This window comes from Sminthopsis crassicaudata, chromosome 3 (assembly GCF_048593235.1).
Source record: "Sminthopsis crassicaudata isolate SCR6 chromosome 3, ASM4859323v1, whole genome shotgun sequence".
Taxonomy (NCBI): domain Eukaryota; kingdom Metazoa; phylum Chordata; class Mammalia; order Dasyuromorphia; family Dasyuridae; genus Sminthopsis; species Sminthopsis crassicaudata.
In genome coordinates, this window is record NC_133619.1 from 99,339,749 (window position 1) to 99,346,960 (window position 7,212).

Here is a 7,212-nt window from a genome sequence, read left to right on the forward strand (position 1 = left end):
TAATAAATGATTCTCATTTCATTTGTGGAAGTAGTTTAGGAATAAAAGGCATTTTATGAAAACCTGATTTTATCATTCTCTAAAGATCTGTTCTCTGATTTGCTAAAGGTCAATATTCTAGGAATTGGAAGCTCAGCATTAAATAATGCAATGCTAAAAGAGCAAAGAGATATAAAAAGTTAAAACCAGAAATAAAATACTTGTATTAAACCTCAATACCAAAGGTCTCAAGTTATAAAGGAGGAAACAATATTAAGGTTCCGTATAATAAAACAACATGAAGTGGAGGCTTGAAACAATTATCTAGATGTTTCAAGACAGAATGAGAACATAAGAAATGTCATATTGTGTCAACCCTGTAGGCTATTCAGTCCAATTATCTGTTTCTGACATGACACTAAGGAGTAACAAAGCATAAGATCATAGATTCAGAGCTGGACAGATATCAGATGTCAGCTGATACCACCTTCTTAATTTTATAGTTGAGAAAACTGACACTCAACAAAGATTAGTGACTTATATGAGGTCATCTAAGTAGCAGAATGGTGATGTAAACTAGTCCTCTGACCACAGATTTAGATCTGTGTCATTAGCCTTGAAATATTTCTTCTCTCCTTTTAATTGTTTTAATTTTGATTCTCAAGTCGTTGGATGGAATGAAAAGGTACCTATCTCTCTATAACCAGTTCCCTACCTCCCAATTACTTCTATGTTTGGTATGAAGTATTTTGAGTAATCAGGCATAGAAATCATAGCTCTAGACTCTTGCCAGTATTTGTGGAATCAAACTTTTTCAGAGGATTTTTTTTTCATCTAAATTATATATACCAGAACTTTAATACTTGTGCACATTACCTATTTACTGATTCACAGAATTCTAGCATATTTTATGCTTTCTTTTCAGTAGTATGTTGCTCATTGATTCTAGGATTTGTTCAATGTGACCTTTAAAGACATCATTGGTCTCTTGTTCCTGGTACTGCCAAAAAATCTTTCCTATGTACAGGAATTACAATGGCAATTTCCTAGCTTTCAAGAATGATATCCAGATGCAACAATAAATGATACATTTGGGAAAATAATTCTATAACTGTACAGTTTGGAAATTCTATTTAGTATATTTTCTAGATTTAATTTCTTCTTAATCTCAGAATCCCTGCCCCTAGAAATTCTATTGCAATGCATTTTCTTTTCTTTTCTTTTTTTTTTTTTTGTTGTTATTGTAGTGGTGGTAGGGTTTTTGTTGTTGCTGTTTTTTGTTTTTGAGAGACAATTGGAATTGTCACCTGCTCAGGCCCACAGAGCTAGGAAGTGTTAAGTGTCTGAGGCCAGATTTGAACTCAGGTCATCCTGACTTCAGAGCTAGTGTTCTTTCCACTGTGACATGTAGCTGCCCCTCCAATACATTTTCATGGCATGGAGGTGATCATGCATCTCAAAGATTTTATCGGTACACTTCAAGTTGAAGACTTCCAATATAATCAGTTGGAACAATTGTTTTAAATGTGGAGAACTTTATCAAAAGTACATTGACTACTAAGTGGTGAATTATTTGGCCATGGAATCTCATAAATCAAGGAAAAATATAAAATATTTCTCAGTTTTGTGTATCCCTCTTGATTTTGTGGCAATATGTTGTGTGCAGATGGATTAAAAAAAAGATAGAGGCAGCAAAGGGTACTAAGAATCTTACAATTGTTAGAGTATTAAATCAATTTAACAAACTAATAAATCTTTACTTAATTTGGTATTCTCAATATCCAGCAATCAGTAAATTAACAGATTATGGAAAAATTGAATCTTATTCAGTATTGATATTTTTGCTATGTATGAAACAGCTATATTTGAGAGGCAAAATGCTATGTGGAGAGAGGGAGGATACTAGGTCTGTGACAAGAGAATACCAGAATATAAATCTCAGCCAAGTCAGTTACTACTTTTATGACTTTGCCCAAGTCACTTTCTTTGAGATTTAGTATGCTTATGTGTAAAATAAGGAGATTGGATTAGATGATCTCTAAGGTTCCTTCTGGCTCTAAATTTATGACCCCTTGTTTCAAAAGATATAAGAGTTCAGCTAAATGGAAGTATAGTTTATAAGTCCTACTTAGAGAAGCAAATATAGCAGTTAGCATGCATAAAAAGGCAGCAAGAAATATCATTTTGTGGATATTTAGTCATCTGATCTTGTAGTGTTCATGCATATATATGTTGATTTAAGAAATAAACTTTTTCCTTTGCAAAATGTTATTAAGAAAAAAAAACATTTCTGGATTTCCAGTAAAAATGTAAGAAGTTACAAGCTCTCTCAAGAAATTCCCCAGAAAAGATTTAAAACAGTGCTAGAAGAAACAATGATCAATAAAATCAAAGGGAAATATTAGTAAGAGCCTCTATCCAGTCCCCAAAATGACCAGAAGTCTTTGAGCATTCTAAACAGGAATGTTCCAGGAAGACCCAAAGGTAGCTCAGTCTCTAGTAAATCGGGCCTGAAGCCAACAAAATCTCAGTGATGAACTTTCTCACCAGCTAAAAAGGACAAAGTCAATTTCCAGTCATTATGTAAGGAATCCATGATGGCTCCAGACTCCTTGGTATCACCTGTCAAGAGACTTGACACTTCTTGGAGGAGACTTGGAAAGGAAAATATAGAGGTATACTACCTGGGGAGCCTACCAAGACATCTAAAATCAGCACTATCTCTAATATTCAGTGACTGTATCAGGAGAAAAAGGATACAGAGATGAGATAAGGGTGGTCTAATACCCTCTAGGAGGTTTGAAGTCAAGGTAATCTCTCTTATTTGGCTAGTTGCAGCTCTGCCTCCAATACTCTATCTTAAGTTAGAGCTTCAGAAGCTTGCAAGAGGTAGATGAGGTAGAAACAGAACCAGACAGGTCTGTCTTCTTTGTCCAAGACTGGAAAATAAAGAAAAGCTACCCTTGACATTCCAGTCTCAAAATTGGAATATTAACCCCAAACTGTATTGTTATATATTGTGATTTTTTTCTTCAAGATTCCTATTGACATTACTTAAAATTATCTTGGGAGAGAATGCTAGAGAGTATGGAGGAAAATGCCTGTTTTAAATAGAATAAAATATATATTTTTAAAAAATACAATTCCCTTCTTATTATTCTGATTGGCTGCCTATAATCACATTGCCTATGTAGATATAGTAAGCATGTTAAGTTAGACAAATGCCCCACGTTTTTTCTGCATGAACACAATCCAGAGCTCTCAGATATGGAGTTCTTAAGTATTGCTCTATTTGACTTTTAATTTACCTCAAAGTTTTGAAAAATTTTGATGCAATTCCCTAACAAGGTGTTAACTATGGCATATACTCTAAAGAAAAATGTGTGATGTTATAAATGAAGTCACTTTCATGACATAACGCTGGCCATTTCTTATTGGTATGGTCTGTGCAAATATTTAGTCAAGCTGAACCTGTCCCTATTAAATAGAGGGGCAATATTTCAGGAAACTACTAGCTCCATCTGTCAGTAATTTTAAATTGGGTCTGCTATAGAGATCCTGGATAAAATAACTAAAAGTTACCAGTCGGGTTTCTGAGGCTTTATGATAATATTTGTTTTCGATCCTTTTTCATTTTAACTTGAAAATTCTCAAAAACAACTAACGAGAAATTAACAAACCTAGTAATTCCCTTAGTAGTTCTTGTTGGTAAGGGGTTTGTACCTTGCTAACAGACACTGAATAAATCTGTTGGTGATAGTTAATATATTTGGGGTGAATAACCAACTGGGAGATAGAGAGTGAAAACTGTGATTTTCTAAGAAACTAACATTAATTTCAAATTTAGATTTAATTTCTATTTGAACAAATCTTATGAAGAAGATAGCAGAGCCTCTAGCATAGTGTTAGGCTGTGAACTAAATATTAGCATTAAATTCCTAGAGCTCCATTACTTGATTATGTCTACATGATGCCAAAATTGTCTTATAAAAGTTGAAAGATTTAGTCAGTAATCTTAAAGGTGGGGATGCCAGAAAGTAGGATGTCTGGAAAAAGTTTTTCACTTTTAATCACAGTATTTCAGAAGGGCAAGGTAAGGAAATAATCATCTATTTGATGTCAACCATGGACCAGGTAAATTTGTAAAGTGCTAAGCAATTTACAAATATTATCTAATGTTATATCATCTAGACCAGGGGTCCTTAAAGCAGAGTCCATAGACTTCCAAGTGTTTTTGCATAAGGAAAAAACTGTATCTTTATTTTCATTAAACTCTAACTGAAATTTAACATTTCTATCAGTTAATAATTAAAAAAAAAACAGCTTCATTGGATTGACAAAGAGATCCAGGACAAGAAAAATGTTAGGAATCCCTAATCTAGAAAAATATATTAATGGTAGAAGTAAGAAACCCCTTCCCCTTAACAAGTTTCATCCATCCCATGAGAGCATTGCTTTATCCATAGTCCAGTAGATGAGAAATTAATTTCCACATGAGGGGCTAAAGTAGCTTTGGGCAGCTAGGTGAATAGAATGCTGGTCCTCCAGTCATAAAAATTCCTCTTTCTGAATTCAACTTCAGCCTCAGATATTTACTAGCTGTGTGACCTTGAACAAGTCACTTATTCCTGTTTGCCTCAGTTTCCTCATTTGAAAAAAATGAGCTGAAAAAGGAAATGACAAACGCCTTTCTTTGACCAGAAAACCCTCAAAAGGAGTCATGAAGAGTCAAATATGACTGAAAATGATTAAACAACAAACAAAAACAAAGTAGGCACCTGCTGTTCCTACTTCCTATCCCTTCCCTGAATTGGATTTTCTCTATCCAGTCTCTGTTCATTCCCAAACTATCTCAATGAATCCTGTAGGTGGTTCCCATGGCCTTTGGGCCAAGGCTCAACAAATAACTCCTAATGCTCTCCTAAGAGTTACAGATTTATATGGCCCTTAGCTGTCTTATATTTGGCCTGGTTGAAATGATGCAGTCAGTAAGGTATCAGTCCAAAGTCCAGCAGTCATCAAATGGCCAAAGAATCTCACCTTGAGGTAAAGCCCAGGAATATAGGAAAATGATTTCCAAGGTCAAGTCCATCTTGCCCCTTTTGGTCAGCATCCTCATGCCCCATCTTCCCTGATCAGTTAGAATTACAACACAGTTCTAATACAATCCTCCCCACCAAGTAACCAAAAAACCAAACTAACTAATGAAAGAGTTTAAGGTGCTTCCAAAACCTTCAAAGAAATCCTCTCTTTGCCTCCAAAGAGGTACCCTAGAACTTTTTCTAATTTCTATTCCTTTTAATGAGAAGTATCTTTGAAATGAAGGGATTGACTAAATTTCAATTTAAATTTGAAATTTATCTTTGAAATGAAGGGATTGACTAAATTGACTAAAATAAAGGATTGACTAAATTTCACATGTGGCTCAATAGAGGGAGTGTTGGTCCTTGAGTCAAGAAATCCTAAATTCAAATCTGACTTCAAACATACTAGCTGAGTGACCCTGAGCAAATCATTTGGCCTTTGCCTGCCTCAGCTTCCTCAATTGTAAAATGAGCACAACAATAGCATCTATCCCTTATGTGAGAATCAACTGAGACCATATTTACAGAATGGGCATATTTGCACATAGTGGGTTAATAAATGTATGCTTCCTTTGGGCAGCTAGGTAGTACAGTGGATAGAGTGACTTCCTGAGTTCAGGAAGACTCATCTTCCTGAGTTCAAATTTGGTCTCAAGCATTTCCTAGCATTTGATTCACTTAACCCAGTGTAGTACTTAATACTTAACCCAGTACTATATATATATTATATATAATATAGTATTATATTATGGTTTAATATATATATTATAGTATTATATAAAAATCTTAGTATGTTCAGTCTATAAATTAAGTGCCATTTAGAAAATAGAAATATTTTTGTATTTCTCTTAAGGAATTAAAAAAAGTAATAATTTCTGGGATTTTTTAAAATTGTGATTGTAAATGGCTACAAAGGCAATTTGTAGCTGAGGCAATTGGGGTTAAGTGACTTGCCCAGGGTCACATAGTTAGGAAGTGTTAAGTGTCTGAGACCAAATTTGAACTTAGGTCCTCTTGACTTCAGGGCTGATGCTCTATCCACTGTACCAGCTAGCTGCCTGGCCTAGATGGCTTTTACATGAGCATAATAAACAATAATAATTTGGCAATTGTAATCAGATCAAGTCAGTTGATATACATATATGTATGTGTGTGTGTCTGTGTGTGTGTGTATAAATAAATGGTTAGCAATGAAAATAACAACTTTAGATTTTAGGATAAATTAGGAATGATTGAGAAAAGGAAATTAACACTTTTGAATTTAATTTTTATCCTTTTATAACTGCATTAGTTATAGTAGATACATATTAAAATGTTTAAGGAGTTATGAAAATTCAGAAAATAATAGATATTGCATACATATTTCACTGAAAATATTCAAAATTCTTTAATAAAACTTTTAAAGGTATTAAAAGAATTTTTTGAGTTCCCAAATCAGCTTGACGAAATCAATGTCTTAGTTTGATACCCAAAGTAGAAGCATTCTTCTAAAGCAAAATGTAGTATTGTCCAGAATATAGGTTAGGTCTCAATGATTTGAGCTTCCTTTAGCATGACTAGCTTATTGGGCTGCAAGTGCATTCTTCTTGGAGGAGCTGCCTTTCTCCATTTTCTAGAAAAAAGCAAAAGGAGAGACCAGTTTTCTTTCTCATTTGAATTTCTTTTCTACTTCCATGATTAGAAGGAAAGACTCATACAATGGATCAAACTTAGTGAAAAAGAGGAGGAAGAGAATGGGAACAAGCTCCTTCTTATTGTCCAATTAAATCTTATTTTTTGACTTGATTTGGAGTTTTTGGGCAAATATATTGGGATGGTTTACCATTTCCTTCTCCACTTCATTTTACAGATATGGAAGCTAAGGCAAATAGGGTTAAATGAGTTGCCTAGGATCACATAGCTAATAAGTATCTGAGGCCAGATTTGAACTCAAGAAGATCAATTTTCCTGACTTTAGAAGTCACTCTACTGTACTACTCCTCAAGCAACTAGAAATGATTGTCTTAGGGGCAGAAATTTGTGGGAGCTGCTTTCAATCTGAAGGGAGAGGTCCTTAGAATTTGCCAGATCAAAAGATGTTAGATTTTTGGCCTAAGAGGTGAGTCTTAGCTTTGGAGGTGGTTTTGTGAGCAATCCCAAATTTAATAAC